Raw genomic sequence first — 16,455 nt, 5'->3', positions numbered from 1 at the left:
TACCCCTTCGGGGGTCGATTCTGGCGCTATATAAGAAATGCAATAATAATAATAATAATATAGCTCTCTTTCTAAAATCATCATGGCGACTCGTAACCTCCTGCTCCAGCAGTATATGAGGCCAATTTTTCTCTTGCTCCTTGCATTGCAACATATCTTCGATCCTTTGAGTGTGTTTTCTCGCTCCTGTTTCTTCCAGTGTTCCTGCAAGGTGGATTATCTCCTCTTTTCTGTTTCTCCAGACCGTTCGCGCCTCGTCGTCGTGTTCTTCCTAAGTTCCATACTACCTGTGGGGGCTGCCATGAGGAGTTTTTTTTTGTCTCCGGGCTTTTTCCTCCTCCGGGACTCCTTCTGGAAGGCACCATTTGCTTAGGTGCTTCAAAATGTTGGCAGCATTGTGGCTACTGGAAAGGGTCGTCCCTACTTCAGGAAGGTGTCACTTCCTGCACAAAAACAATCTTGCCTCTGATGCAGTCACACTTGCATCATGGTGCACAGGTGTCTTCGTTGGCGTTAGGCTGTACTGCGTGGGGCAGCGGAGAGAGTAACAATGCGCCATATCTTAGTAGAGTTCACGCAGAGCAGCAAGATGTCTTGTTGCGTGGCACTGTATCAATTCTTAGTAAATGTGGGCCGGAATATTTATTAGGTAAACTCCGCACATGCATGAATACTGTGAACACCACAGTTTGCTTCATCATTGCAGTAAATTATTTGTTACCAAGTCTGACGAATAGAAATTGTGCCATAGTCTCTGTCTTCTGACTGTTAGTTGCATTTTTTCTTTTGCTTTTGCATAGCTATTAGACTATAGTTTTGCCTCTGCATCCCTTGCTGTGTCACGCATCTTGTGCTAGGATGAATATTTCAATCAAATTCAAAGCAGCAGTGTGGCTTGTGAAAGCGACTGAAAATAATTATTTTCTCTCCTGTAGTATGTATGCTATGCCAGTTTGAGAGGAGATGGAGATCGGCAGCTGAGTCTTAGCAAAACAAGACACTTGGGGCCTTATTAAGAGTTTGGCGATGCGAGAGTGGAACTGCCCCGCACCGCCAAACCCAAGTTTGAGCCGCCTGCCAGATTAGGAGTTTCCTCCTGTCTGGCGAGCTGTTCTTTGCCGTTCCTAGGGCAGTGCCTCTGAAATAGGCACCGCAATGAGAACATCAAAGGCAGTACCTGCACGGCATGGACTGCTGCAGTCCATGCCATGCAGGTACTAGTGTGCATGCTCACAGGGAGGCACATGTTGCATGCACATGGCGTTAGGCACCAGGGAGGGGGCCCTGTAGGGCCCCCTTTGTTTCCTCACTGCCACACTTTTCATGGCAGTCGAATCGCCATGAAAATTGTGGTGGTGAGGAAACTTGTAATTTGCATGGCACGGCCGCTGTAGCCTCAGATCCGCAGTACAACCGTCAGGAAACGGCAGTTGTGGCGTATGCAGTTGTCCCAGGGCGGCCTGCCCGCCCTAGTCATAATAGGGCGGTTGGGAGATAGCCACAGTGAGTCTGGCAGTACGTGGTCTTTCGCTTGATTGGGGCTGGAGCCAGTTCATGCTAAAAAGGCTTGATTTTAAAGAATGCCAGTAGCCAATCATTATCTGATCTTTCAGGAACAGCTGAATTTTTGCTGTTCTGCTTTACAAAGCGTTAATATTTACTTTTTTACTCCAATCCAGCAAAAATGTTGCCTGAATTCCGTTCATCAAAAATCTTTTACTCTGTCTATTGTGATGGAGCGACTAGTGACTTTATACAGAAGTCACTGAGTGAAACACTTAGGTCCCCATCTGCTATGGAAAGTTGCCTTGATTTACCAGGCCCCTCACTTGGATGAGTGAGCCTTCTGTTTTATGACCTTTCTTCGAAGGAGAAACAATTTAGAGACTTTCAATTAAGAATCCAGTCTCTTCAAAGCTTCTCCTAGACAAAAACCCTTTATTTGTGGAGACTTTGTTGCATCACCAGGAGAAACGTGGCTAGAGCACAAAGTAAATTGCTTTGTCTTGTTTGTGAGCAATAAGCTATTTTATGGAAGCAGCACCCAGGTGCTCATGTTTTTTCACGTCATGATAACTATTTGAGCAGATAACTACACACAGAAAACTACCTATGTAAAAATCTACGCAGTTAGATTTGGATAAGGATCTGTTGTTGACTTAGGGTACATACCTAACAACAAGGTAATGAGTGAAATGCATGAATTAATCGCAGCCACCAGTAATTGCTCTGTCCATTGTTTGCTCACCACGCCCTTCTAGACAAAGGCCCACCTTACGCAAATCAGAACCACCTCTTTTTCTCATGGGAACAGCCCATCCTGGACTTCAAGGTTAGGCCTCCCTCCAGAAGGGACTGCAAGCAAACCCAGACCAGTTTTGTTTGTCAATAGTGTGTAGCTTGGCTCCCGGCACAGTAAACATGGGACCCATATCTTGGCATACCTGTCGCACTTAGGGTGGAGCTAACTGCAATGCTGTAAGGAGGAGCTGTGTGGAGCTCTTAATATCTCTCGGATCCTTTCTACAAATCATGCTGCCTGGGCCCCCATTTGCTGAGTGGGGGTGACCTGTCCCATACTGAGGGGAAGCCCAGAAGCTGATGAGCGTTAAGGGACCGTGCCACAGCTTCCTTCCAGTTTACTATGTCCACCTGCATGCTACACTCATCAAGATGGCGACCGTGAGTTGATAGGAGCAGTGGGGTGGCTCTGGGGACCATTACAACATCCCGGTGGGAACCTGCCCGAAGGTCATGGCCCTCTGGGACTGGCACTGCACCAGAGGAGTCTGCATGCCCCCATCCTGTATTTGCTACGATAGACCTGCAGCTCAAGCGAGGGCCTGGTCAAGGAGAGAATGTGGAGCTCACAGCTTAGTGGACCACAGCTTAGTGGACCAGGTCACTTGGTGGCACCCTCACCTCTCGCCCTGCTGGCTACTCAACGTCACCCCTTTTGATGACAGGAGGCATCCTTTCTGTGGGATTCACCCCCGCTGCATCTCCTCATAGCAGTATACTTGGACTGCAACTCGGAGGGCCTGCATTACAAGGACCCCTGCCTTCCCCCAGTTAAGTGACCTGCAGATGTCACCTCGAAGGCATCATCTGCCATGCAGCGGCATAGGGTTGCTGCATCAGACAGCTGTGGTGACAGTGCAGGGATTTTGAGAACCCACTCATGGCCTACTACCTTCCCTACCCTAGGGACTTCAGTGTTATCCCTTCATTGCTGCCCTCCACCTGGACTTTCTCCGCTTCAGGAGGGTGCTGGAGTTGGTGACTGAGAGTAAAACATCTGGAGCTGTTGAGGCCCTTCTCTCCTGCCTGTTTATCTGTTGTGGCCTCCTGGACAGCTGGCTTACCACTCACCCTCACCACACCTCTGAACCCTGGCTTTTCCTCTTTTTCCTCCTCTTGGCCAACCGACCCGCCTCTCTTCCTACGCTCTCCTGTGCAATGGGGCACATGCACCGTTTGAAAGAAGACTCTCCTGTGATCTCCCTGGCTGGGTGGAATAATCCAGATCTACTTGCCTCCTTACTGAACGCTGGCCCGAGCCCTGCATCCGGAGACAAACTGGATGTTATTCGGTCTTCTATACGTTTCACGAGGGAGGCTCTGGAGAATAAAATTGATTCCTTGATGGTGGATCTAGTTCTACTAAGGAACAACCACCAGAAGATGGTTGACCGGATGCACAAAGTAGAATCTCCTGTGTTGGATATGGCCCCAGTAATGAAAGACCATGCATCCTCACTCTCTGCTATGTCTGAACACATTAAATTCCTTGAAAACAAGATGGAGAATTAGGAGGGCAGAACTAGATGCAATAATATCAGACTTTGTGGCCTAGCAGAGAATATTGAATGGGGCTCTATGGTTGCCTCCTTGAGGACTCGTTATAGGAAAAAGTTGCCCCAGACGGCATGTCCAGATTGAATGCCCTTGTAAAAGTACACAGGGTACCGTCCCGCCCCCTGCAGCTGGTGCTGCCTACCCACCTGTACCTCCAAGACTTATATTACCTGTACAGGCAAGCACACACACCAGAACCTTTTCTGGTGGAGAATGCAAAGTTTTCAATTTTACCCGATTTTATATAGCAGCTGTACAGAGGCACAGGGTCTATTTTCTTGCTGTGAAGGAGACTGCCAGGACTATTCATCCCTTATGCACTCCTCTTTCCAGTCAGACTTCGGGTACAGTTTGATGCCAAGCCTAAGTTTTTTAATACTCCAACTGAAGCCTTGAACTGGCTTGACACGATACTCTTGACTACCCGTAGCATCTACAGAACCCTTCTGCACCAAGGAGGCACAACCAGACTCTATAAAGGATATGCAGGGGGTTCGCCCCACGTTGCAGCAGTCTTGAGCTTTTAGAGATGATGCCCTGTGCGGACAGTTGGTAGGGCACCCTCCTGAGAGTAGGGGTAGCAGAGCATCCTCTAGTGTAGATTCTGGTACTCGGAGCATCCCAGGCTTGGACTCAAGTGTTTCGCCCCCTAAGATTACACCTAGATGTGCCGATGATATTATTTAGTGATCTTACCTCTCTCTTTAATGTCCTACGGGGGGGCTGACTTCATGTGGTGGTATTTCTTTTACACATTTGGTAGATAGTGCCCAGGTGGCCACCAATCCTTCTAGGCATTTATTGCACCTAGTGGGAACTTCTAGGGAACAAGAGCTCAATCTGTGCCTCAAGTGGCCCCTCCCCCTCTCTCTAACCTTGAGTGACAGATCCACTGCAACCTTATTGCAGGTGCAATTACGTTCTGGTTCAGCAGGGTTTGGATGGAGCGCCACGGCACAATTGTCCAGGGTGTGGGGGGCACGACCTGTTGGAGTGTCTTCTTGTTGTTCATCCACGGTGGTGGGTTGTTGTTTATGCTTTCCACTGAGGTGTATCTTTCCTTCATGACCGATCAATAGGGTTGGGAATCTGGACGCGTTCCTCCAAACTGGGCTCTTGCTCGTTTACCATGACCAAAACTGCTCCTACTCTGAGGGTAATTGCTTGGAATGTGGGAGGCCTTAAATCACCAAGCAAGAGGTACAGAGCCCAAACGTTTATTAAAAGCTGTAAGGCCTAGATCACTTTTCTCCAAGGAACCCACCTTACCAAAGTGGAAATACTGTCCTACAAAAGCACTGGTAGGGGAAAATTTACGCTACTGCTTATTCAGTGTTTGCTAGGCAGTTATTAATCTGGGTGCTTCTTGGAACTTTATTTGTATCCTAAATTGAGGTTATCGACCCATATGGTCAGTACATAGTACATAGCAGGGCGAGCTTGGTGATATAGCTTTCATTAATATTTACTTCTGATCAGGCAACTTTTTTGTCCACCATGGCGGCTCACCTGATCACAGTGCTACATTATCCACTACTCATGGAGGAGGATTAAAATTGTATTTCTGATGTAATCTTGGATAGATCACACCACACCTTACTCCCTGATACACAAGTGCACTCGCTTCTTTCGCCACTTCTTCATAGAGTGAGGTTGTATTGACTCCAGGAGGGCCCTCAACCCTGGGAACACTACTATTCTGGTATGCTTGACTTGTCTGTCCATATTGCTACATTCCTATGCTCTATACAAATGCACGAACGGGTAACAGGAGCTAAATATCCCATTCTGACCATAATCCTTTATTGCATTATGTTCAGCTGGGAAATCTCTAGACCCTGAATCCCTACCTGAAGGCTGAACGCTGCTAGTCTGAGTGACCTGACCTTTAACCCCTTCGCCGCGGGGCTAATTCCCCCACGGCGCAGGGGCGAGGGGGGGTCGCGCGCGGCGCCGCAGTGCTTGTGACGAGTTCGGTTCATCACGCTGCATGGTGGCTTTGAGCTCATCATGACCACGCCCGTTTAATGGAACGCCCAGTACAGCAGGGGAATTATCCCCGCGTGGGCGTTCCACGGCCGTTATGATGAGCTCAGCTAGTCATGAGCACAGCGTCACTGTGCCTCATGATGAGCTCAGCTCGTCATTAGCACAGCGCAACTGTGCCTCATGATGAGCTCAGCTCGTCATGAGCACCGATATGGTTAAATCCATCCTGGAGGACACAATGTGCAACTATTTCAGAGAGAACAAGGGCACAGCTTCCTCCTCCCTGATGGAATAGAAGACTTTCAAATTGGTTATGTGTGGTCATTGCAAAGCCATAGGCAGGGGTCAGTGGCTAAGTACATGCTGTGATAACTTGACAAGAGGACTTTTTTACAGAGCTGGAATTGCCTAGAACTGGCGGCCATTCCCCCCCTTCAGATCTTCTGAGGATGGAAAGGAAAAAACTTTCAATTGACAGAGCAGATACAAATTTGTAACTATGGTGCTTCTATTGGCAAGACTCACGATGTGCGTGACAAGACTGAGAGATTGTTGGCTTGGCTAGCTAACCCTGACAAACAGAGCTCCCCGATACTCCATATGCATGGCACTGACAACCACTTGGTGTACATGCAAGTTGTCATTAATACAGCTTTTTTAGCTTACTGTATCCAACTTAATGCACAGCAGGTAACACCTTACACCCAGGCCCTCCACAACTTTGTCATAGTTGCTGGGACGAATAGGCTATCTGATTAAGTGGGGACCGCCCTGGGAGGGGAGATAGCAGTCCAAGAAGTGAAGGGAGCCATTAGGGGTATGGTACCTGTAACAGATGGTCTAACCCTCGTATTCTACTCAAGCTTTGCCTCTGGTTGTCTCCCTCCAACAATGAGGAAGGCATTGCTCGTCCCTCTCTTGAAGAAGGATGAGTCCGGAGACCGAGCGCCATCCTGTAGACCCCTTGCTATCCTTAATGTAGATTACAAGGTACTAAGCTAAATTTTGGTCAACAGATCACTCCCCCACATCTCAGCGGACAGCTTCAATCTCTCCTGAACGCCGTGAGGGGAACGGCCAGACACCCGAGAAAGCCGTGAGGACAAGGCCAGTAGTTCCAATCGGGAACTACATTTCCCAGCAACCCCGGCCACCCCGCACACCTGCCACGAGACCAGCGCGCCTGGAGGCGCTACATAAGGCAGAGGCTGCACGAGCTTTTGCGGGGGACATCTCAGGAGACAGCTTCAATCTCTCCTGAACGCCGTGAGGGGAACGGCCAGACACCCGAGAGAGCCGTGAGGGCAATAGCAGTAGTTCCAATCGGGAACTACATTTCCCAGCAAACCCGGACACCCCGCACACCTGCCACGAGACCAGGGCGCCTGGAGGCGCTACATAAGGCAGAGGCTACTCTCGCCCCGCGAGTCGCGCGCGGGAGCTACCCGGGAGAAGCCCGGGACAAGGGCGGGACAGTCTACGGCAGTCCACGGCAGGACCAGGCAGGGCTAGGCCGCCCACCGTACAACTACTGACGAAATGGGTAAGCGCAAAAATGGAGCGACTGTGGATGAAGGGGGGGGGGGGAAGGCAAAAGTCGCTAAACAATCTGACTCCATCATATCTTACCTTACTACCGCGGTTGGGGCTTTGTCAAAAGAAATCGCTACGGCACAGCAAGAATTGGGCTTATTAGCCGTTTCTCCCACCACAACAGAACCAACTACGGTGCAAGGCATCCCCTTAGAACCTTATGTCATAATAACGAAACCCACTTCTGCCCCTAGTTTGAAACAAGTATGTGCTCCACAGGTCTTGCAACCCATAGTGACTCTGGACCCACCTGTAATTCCAAAACTGACATCGAAAAAGAGGAAGAAAGGAGAGGGGGACCCCGAAGTCAAAAAAGTGGTGGAGGACACTTTAAAGGATCATCTTGATGCTCTTTTTGAGGAACGGATTGAACCTTTATTAGTGGGCATTGCGAAGGACATCGTTGACACTATGAATACATGCCTTGAAGGATTATTAAAAAAATGTGTCTTGATAGACGATTTAGTTAAAAAATTTGATAGTGCCCACAAAGGTCATACACTGGGATTGGAATGCCACACAAATTTGCGGCCAAAATCATTGTTACCATCACCCATTAATAACACCATGGTAGTAAATAGCGTAGGGCCAGGTATGAATGAGAAACCTCAACCACCTACATCCAATCCCTCACAGGGGGTTCATACTTCTTCAGTAAGGGAGCATACGCATTCAGAATGTAAGATCCATCTAAATCTGCCCCCAGCAGTAGTACCTTTTGTTGCAGTTTTCATAGGGGTCCCCCCGCTAAGAAAAGGAGAGGCCGAATCTACTGCTACCCTTATGAGGAAGGCAAAAAAATGGTGTGATGACTCCAGTAGTGGAGAATCAAACACTTCCTCTAGCATTATTCTAGCGAGAAGGGTGGATTGGGTGGGGAAGCGAGCCAAAACCGTGAAAGGTGACTGTGTGGTGATAAATTTTGATAACGCCCATTGCCCGAATAGCTTGTTCTGGGACGGGTCAGATATATGAGAAAATGATACCCTTAGAGCGGTCCCCTTAGGGTTCTTTTATCCTCCGTTAAGGGGGCATACCCGACTTAACACACACAGGAACACAATCCCCTACACAGGGACAGCGGGAAATGAGTGGCAAACAGTACCTAGTAACGCCAGACAAAATAGACCTACACCCAATAGCGAAGGCCTAAACCTGGTTCTAGCTAACCGTTTTGACCCATTAGCTGATTTAAACACTAACGACTGACAACCAGTCTCAACAGTGACCCCAACACCAGTACCCCCCGAGGTGGTGGCCCCATCCCTATGTACATTCCTGACCTGGAACGTCGCAGGGACGAGAGCCAAAAGGTCAAATCCAACTTGGGTTAATTACATTTCTAGATACCAGGTGGTAGCAATTCAAGAAACCTGGGACACCTCACCAACCTTTTTATTAGATGGTTTCTTAAGTTTCACAGTACCAGCAACCCCAAGCAATGCAGGGAGAGCGAAAGGGGGGCTTACTTTACTCTTCTCCTTAGAGCTAGCGGAGTCCTTTAATCAGTTGGACTCAGGTTCGCCCAATATCTTGACAATAGAATGGTTAGTTTCCCCAGGGTGCACCCTACTCGTAATTAATTTTTATAATGCATGGGGAGGACTAACAGAAATAGATCATGTGGACCACCTGGAGAACTTCTTGAATAACTATAGTCAAAATACACATATTCCTTTTGAGATCCTTTTGATGGGAGATTTTAACAGTCATCAATGTAAACAATTGTGCCATTCAGGCGTTTCAGAGTCTCCTAATGGAGCAGACACCCCCCACTTTGAACATACCAAAACAGGGGAGGCGCTTGAACTACTGCTAGCTAGTTTTAACTTGTATGAACCATTTAACACAGGAACAAACGAGATGGTACCCACCTATAAAGGCTCAACAAATGGGTCTGTTATCGACTACTTATTCATTTCCCCCGGCCTTATTTCAAAGGTGAAAGATTATAAGGCATCTGCCTCACCCCATAGTGAACCATTACGAGAATGGGGTAGCCCATAAGATATGGACCTGGGTGAATATAATGATAAACAAACAATGGTCCTGAACCTATAAATTACAGTATTTGATCAAATCAAAGATGAATCAATATTTGAGTAAGGAGCAACAATGATCAGTCTGCTATATGTAATTCAAAGACTATGTTATCTTTGAAAGAAACCTTACACCACGGTTAAAGAAAATATATTCCTGTTTAATTTTTCTCTGTATTCATGTTTTTACAATATTTTTTATGTCAATAAAAACACATAGGTTTCCCCGAGACAGGAGCGTGCAAAGGAAAGATGTGATCCAGAAATTGAAAACAAGTGAAGGGGGAAAGGAAAATGCACAGTGGTGATTAAGAGATAGTTTGCATTATTTTACAATCAATACTGGACATAAAATTCGCCGTATTGAACACCTGGCCAACAACGTAGTTTATATTATTGTGATCAAAAACATTGTAGTACATAAGCCTAAATATCCTCAGTTTTGCACTGTATACAATGCTGACAAACAATTGGTCCAAGGTATATGTATTGGAGGTGTCGACGTTTCGACTCGACTTATTCCCAACCGGTAAGTTGGACCTGGGGATTGCGAGTCTTCATCAGGACTAAGAGCAAACGAGGCAACCAGGGGATATTGAATAACCCCTTCGTAATGCTCTATTATTATGGATATTTAGGCTTATGTATGTTCCCATCGGAGCCAGGCCGCAAGCGGCTCCAGGGCAAGAGCAAAGAGCAGGGGGGACAACGGATCGCCTTCAAGGCTTTGACTCTGGCATACAAGGCTCTCCATGCGGTGGGAGCAAGGTATCTTCAAAAGAGACTGGCTTTTTATCATCCTGCTCGTTCTCTGAGATCCGAATCCTTGCTCTTGGCGGCTGTTCCTCGTGTTAAGAGAGCGCGCCTGGGAGGCCGCTCCTTCAGCCTGCTGGCTCCACAGATGTGGAATTCGCTCCCGCTCCCTCTTAGGGGGGCTTCAAGTCTGCTTGAGTTCAGGAGAGGTCTTAAGACCTGGTTGTTCTCTCAATAGTCCTGTTAGCAGTCCCCTCGTCTGTCTTATGTGCTTTCTGTTGTTTTTAATGTGTTATGTTATTGTGAATTAGTTCTCCTTACCCAAAGCGCCGGGACACTCTCCTTGAGTAACCGTTGCGCTATACAAAAGTATAAATAACATAACATAACATAACTGTCTAGTACCCCTCCCGAGAGCAAAGGACTGAGAGACCCTACCGTTAACAACAACCTGAGCCAGCGGATCCGCATATAGAAGCCTCACCCAACTAATGAATCCCGCACCGAAGCCTAACTTTTCAAGAGTGGCCCAGAGGTACGGCCACTCTATCGTGTCAAAGGCCATTGTGGCGTCTAATGAAGCCAAGATGGCCGGTCCGGACAGAAGCTCCGCCCTCGCGAGAACGCCATGAAGGCGACGCAAGTTTAGAGCAGTGTTCCGGTGCGGGATATTAAAATGCACTCTTAACAGCAGAAGCTCACAGCTGTGCTCGTACTTAGTACCCTTCGATTCTCAAGGGCCCGCGCACTCCAATGCACCGGGGTGTAGCTCCCTTAGGCAAACAAACCTTGTTCTGACTTCCCTATTACACCTTCCTCATAAGGATGACTGGTCTGGCCTATATGACTGAGAGCAGAGGGTCATGACCACACTGGGAGACTGATATGCAAATGAGCAACCACAGAGGTTTAGCAACCTAATGGAAGAGCTTGCTCCCCCCCTCCCCCCCCCCCCAACACTTCTTGCTATGTGGCGTGGTGCTGTCTAACATTCGATGAGCATGGGAAGATGATCATCTGGAGCCTCGGGAACACAGCTGCCTAAAAGATATTTGTACTACTGCCGGACAAACGCCAGCAGTAGCCCCCCTTTACAGGTCACTACTATCCCAAGCAGAGGGTGAGCTATCTGGACTTTGACAGCAATGGGCCTCTAATCTGGGCTTAACATTCACAGATAATGATCGGACTAATGTCCTGACATATGACTCTCGCATGTCCCTATTCAATTTGATTCAGGAACATCATGTTCCCTGGGACGCAAGCGACCTGTGCACAGTGCCAACTAGAAGGGGCAGATTTCTATCATATGGTATGGGGCTGCCCTATTTTTATGCCTTACGGGGACATGGTACTTACTGAGCCTTATTCATGTTTCCATGTGATGAAACCTTGATAAGACCCTGCCTATTCGAGTTATGCCCAAAGCTAAGCTAGATACTGCCAGATTCACTGAGTTGGTCCTTATCCGAGTGTGCACATGCATGGGATCTGTTCCTGCAGGCCTGCCCGCTCACAAATGAGGAAGAACGGTTGTCCTTTTCCGATGGGGAATCCACTGAAGAGTGACAAACCAATCTAGGACAGCCCAGGGGGCTCTCTAGTAGCTCTGTCCCAATACCATACCGTTGAGATTTAGGTGCACTTTATAAGCCATAGGCCTCAGGACTCCCATTCTCTCCCTGAACCAGGCTGTTACCATATCTGTTTGGAATAACACAAGTGACAGTTTGCTGTTGATTTTTACTAAGTTTATTGCTTCATTTTACCTTCTTCCTCCCGGACCACTCCCAGGTCTGCTCCTTACGTTTAGTTACATTAAACTCACATAACTTGTCTTCACAAACAGGTACTATAGTACTGTATTTTTGCTTGAAGATTATTTTTCCTGATATGACTATATTGTACCAAGTTACGCAATGAGCTGTTCAATCAATGCTGACTTTAGCTTCATTGTTGTATGCTTACACATGCAAGACACTGCTCCTATTGTATTGACAAATTTTATATTTGAAAATCTTAATAAAATATTTTACCAATAAAAGCTAGAAAACATATATCTGTCACACTTAAGGCACCACAACAACAAGGTGATGGATAGAATGCTTGAATTAATTTCAGCCACTGGCTATCACTTTAAGTACAATGGGTATACATAGACGTAGCCTGTGATCACTGTGCAACTGGAACCAAGCTGCGGCTGACTGAAGAGCCCCAATAAGACTGAGACCAGTCTTGGGTAGCTTGTATTCCGATTCAGATAAGACCTGGCTTGACAGTTCGGGTTGGACTGTTCTTCTTGGAGCAGGACCAAGGCTGATATGAATTTGGCTGGGTCTATATGAGGGGGTTTGGAGGGCAAAACATAATGAACTGGGATGCTGCCCCAAGTAATTACCATTGGCTCAGATTAACTCAAGCATTTCATCCATCAGTTTTTTGTGTTTTTCCTTATGAAGCTTTAAGTGCAACGGGTATGTCCAGAAGTGGGTCCCATGCTCACTGTCTCACTGGAACCAAGTATGCAGAGATGTGGGTCCATTGCTCACTCTGCCACAGTCACCAAGCTGCACCTGAATGAAAAAGGACCATAGTAGTCAGAAACCGGCCTAAGGTTGCTTGTGTACTGGTTCATAGAGGACATGGCTTGGCAGTTCGGGCTGGACTGTTCCTGTTGGAGCAGGACTAAGACTGATTTGCACCTGGATGGGTGTAATCTGAGGTGGCATGGTGGGCAAAGAAAATGATGGACTGAGATGTGGCAATACATCCATATGTGATATTTTCACACTAGAAGTAACCTAATTGTGCAGCAAAACGCACAAAATGTTTGTGACTTATGCCAAGTACAAAGGGATCGAAGAGAGTGGGAAAATGGCACTAAACCAGCACTTTCAGTGAGAAATAGGGAGTACACTGGCATGTAAATTAACAGAAGGTACTCCAGTACCAGATTTTCTTCCATATTCATAAACCGAGAACATTTATGTCTCGTATGGCTTGCCTCCCAGACAGATTTTAAATATATCCAATTTTTCGATCTGTCCTAGAGACCGCTTTGGATGTCGCAACAGTCAGTTTTTCAAAAATGAATACAGTAAAAAAAAAAACACTCCCTGTCTCTCGCTCTCTCTCACACATTTTACTTGGAAGTATGTAAAATTATGGCAAAACCACTTTTTGTGTTTTTTAAACCTGTAAATTACTACTCCTAGACCTCTCCGCGGCATTCAACACTGTCTGCCACCGCACCCTAGTACAGCGCCTCAGCAACGTCGGAATCCAGGACAAGGCGCTGGAATGGATCATCTCCTTCCTCGACGGAAGAACACAGAGAGTCCGCCTACCACCGTACAAGTCAGAGGCCTCCGAAGTCATCTGCGGCGTCCCTCAAGGGTCATCTCTGAGCCCCACCCTCTTCAACGTCTACATGAGCCCCCTCGCGGCCATCGTACGCAAACACAACCTCAGCATAATCTCCTACGCCGACGACACCCAGCTGATCCTCTCCTTGACCAACGACCCCGCCTCCGCCAGTGCCAACCTGCACGAAGGGATGAAAGAGGTAGCCGAGTGGATGACGACCAGCCGCCTGAAACTGAACTCTGACAAGACGGAGGTCCTCATCCTGGGCTCTTCACCCTCCGCCTGGGACGACTCCTGGTGGCCCCCCGCCCTGGGCACCGCACCCAAACCGACAGACCATGCACGCAACCTGGGCTTCATCCTGGACTCCTCCCTCTCCATGACCAGGCAAGTCAACAACGTCTCCTCGGCGTGCTTCAACATCCTACGCATGCTACGGAAGATCTTCTGGTGGATCCCCACGAGACCAGGAAGACCGTCACCCAGGCCCTCATCACCAGCCGACTGGACTACGGCAACGCCCTCTACGCCGGTACCCCCGCCAAGCTCCAGAAGAGACTCCAGCGGATCCAGAACGCCTCAGCCAGACTCATCCTCGACATCCCACGAACCAGCCACATCACCGGACATCTGAGAGACCTTCACTGGCTCCCCGACAACAAAAGAATCACCTTCCGCCTCCTCACCCACGCACACAAAGCCCTACACGACCAGGGCCCGAGCTACCTCAACAGCCGAATCAACTTCTACGCTCCCAAACGCCACCTCCGATCAGCCAACCACGCCCTCGCCGCCGTCCCCCGCATCCGAAGAGCGACTACGGGAGGAAGGTCCTTCTCCTACCTGGCCGCCAAGACCTGGAACTCCCTCCCGACCGACCTGCGCCTGACCCAAGACCACCTCTCCTTCAGGAAGAAGCTGAAGACCTGGCTGTTCGAGCAGTAGCGGCACCCATACCCCCCAGCGCCTTGAGACCCTACGGGTAGGTAGCGCGCTATATAAGTGTCACTGATTGATTGATTGACTGTGTTGAAATACCTGCAAGAAAAGGGAAGACTGGGACTAATTACTGGCTCTGGCTATGTGAAGCTCAGTGTGGCAGAAAACATGCTGGTTACTTCCCACAAAAGCTTCGCAGTGATCCTCTGTTTCGGGTCACACAGCAGCAGATGCACAAAGAAAACGTGACTGTGTCTTCAGTGGCATTAAAAGGTCTGACAGACCGAGTTCATGCCCATTCACAATCCTTGAACAGTACTTTGTACAGCACTTGGAATGTGGACAGCAAAACATGTTAAGCAATACAAAATGCCATAGAAGTGTGAGTTGTGTTTCCTTGACCAATCCTTAGCAGCCCTTCTGGGATAGAGTGGAGAGACTGGGATGCTGGGATACTGAATACTAAGTGAGTGTATGAGAAGAGTCTGGTCTTTCTCAGTTATTGTTTAATATCCCAGTCCTTTTAATTTATTAGTTAATATCTTAGCAGCTTCTTTCCGAACCCTTGTGCTGCACTCATTTGTATTAATTCTGTGTAAAAATTTCAAAATGTTAGACACTTCTCAAAGTAGCCCTCCAGTGTCCTTTCTCCTCCCAGGTTTCCTAAAATGAAAACAAAAGGGTAACTGTGGAAGGAAGACCATAGCAAATGTGACCCTGCAGAAGCTTTGCATGTTTAAGAGACATGTTGCTTGTTGCACCGTTCTGACTCCGTAGGCTTGAACCTGGGTGCACGGGGACTCTAACCTGATATAAAAGTATTCCTCAAAGTATGAGCCTGCTGGGGTGCACTCCTACATTTGTTTTGTTATGTGCAAATATGTTTTGGTATTCAGCTAGAGTAAGTACAGATAGTTCTTCTATTTCCGAAGCCTATGTGTGAGTGTTGCCATACGGCCAGATTCTTTCTTTGCAATCTGGTACTTCTATTACTGTTTATGCTGTTATTCATAGTGTTATGCAGACAAGCAGCACACTTGCTGTTTTTTGCTGTAAGTGTTCAGGCATGACGTGGCTGTAGCTTTTGAGGTACCAGACTTCAGATGCCTCATTGGCGACCCTTCAACGTTGAAGTCTCTCTTGACAGTGAGGACTAGCCTTACTCGGGGGTGATCATTTAGAGCTTGACATTAAGTAATGCTCAAACACTGAGTCCACAGGGAAAGATAAGCAAAGCAGTCACTTAATCATCTGTGCATTAGGGCCATCTGTCCAACCACTGCCTCTTGGGAAGATAAGTAAGCATAACAGTTGGATATGAATATGACAGTTTTGTACAGAGCAGTATATTCTACGCAGTCACCAGAATCAGTCCTGTTAAGGACATATCCAGTAGACAACATAATCGCCTTCGTGGAGGTTACCATCAGGAGTGGGATTAGGACTTAAACATTAATGTCTCAGATAGTGCAGACATTGGAAATATTTGAACCACAGCAACTGAATCTTTTTGCAAAACTCTGTTACCTCTTAGTTATGGGGCTGTTTAAGCCCACAATATGAACTTTTTTAAACAGAGTCCTCTAGAAGGACCAACAAAGGAAGGCAATACAAGAACTTTGAAATCACTAAATCACTGCACAAGGAAACTGGTGACCAACCTACAAGTATTGGCCAACCTAAAGATCTGCAATATATCCTTATCCCCTGATTTGCTCTTGTGGGCAGAGAAATGTAAGCACTTGCACTCCTTTAACAAAACCGTGACAGTATCTTCTCAGGTGCAAGCATGAATGACAACCTTTTACCTTCACTGGGGCAATTTGTTTGGGACCTTGAAAAATTCTCTGAGACTTATTTGGGGATGAAGCGCACCAGGAGTAACAGAAATGGCAGCAACTATTAATCCAGAGTGCAC

At 47.6% G+C, this 16,455-nt stretch overlaps 1 protein-coding gene across 2 annotated transcripts in view; it reads left to right on the top strand.

The window, feature by feature from the left end:
• Positions 1-16,455, top strand: part of LRRC57 (leucine rich repeat containing 57) — a 134,671-nt gene that overhangs the window by 92,222 nt on the left and 25,994 nt on the right. The window lies entirely within an intron of this gene.

This window comes from Lissotriton vulgaris, chromosome 9 (genome assembly GCF_964263255.1).
Source record: "Lissotriton vulgaris chromosome 9, aLisVul1.2, whole genome shotgun sequence".
NCBI lineage: Eukaryota > Metazoa > Chordata > Amphibia > Caudata > Salamandridae > Lissotriton > Lissotriton vulgaris.
This window is presented reverse-complemented; position numbering and strand designations above follow the sequence as displayed.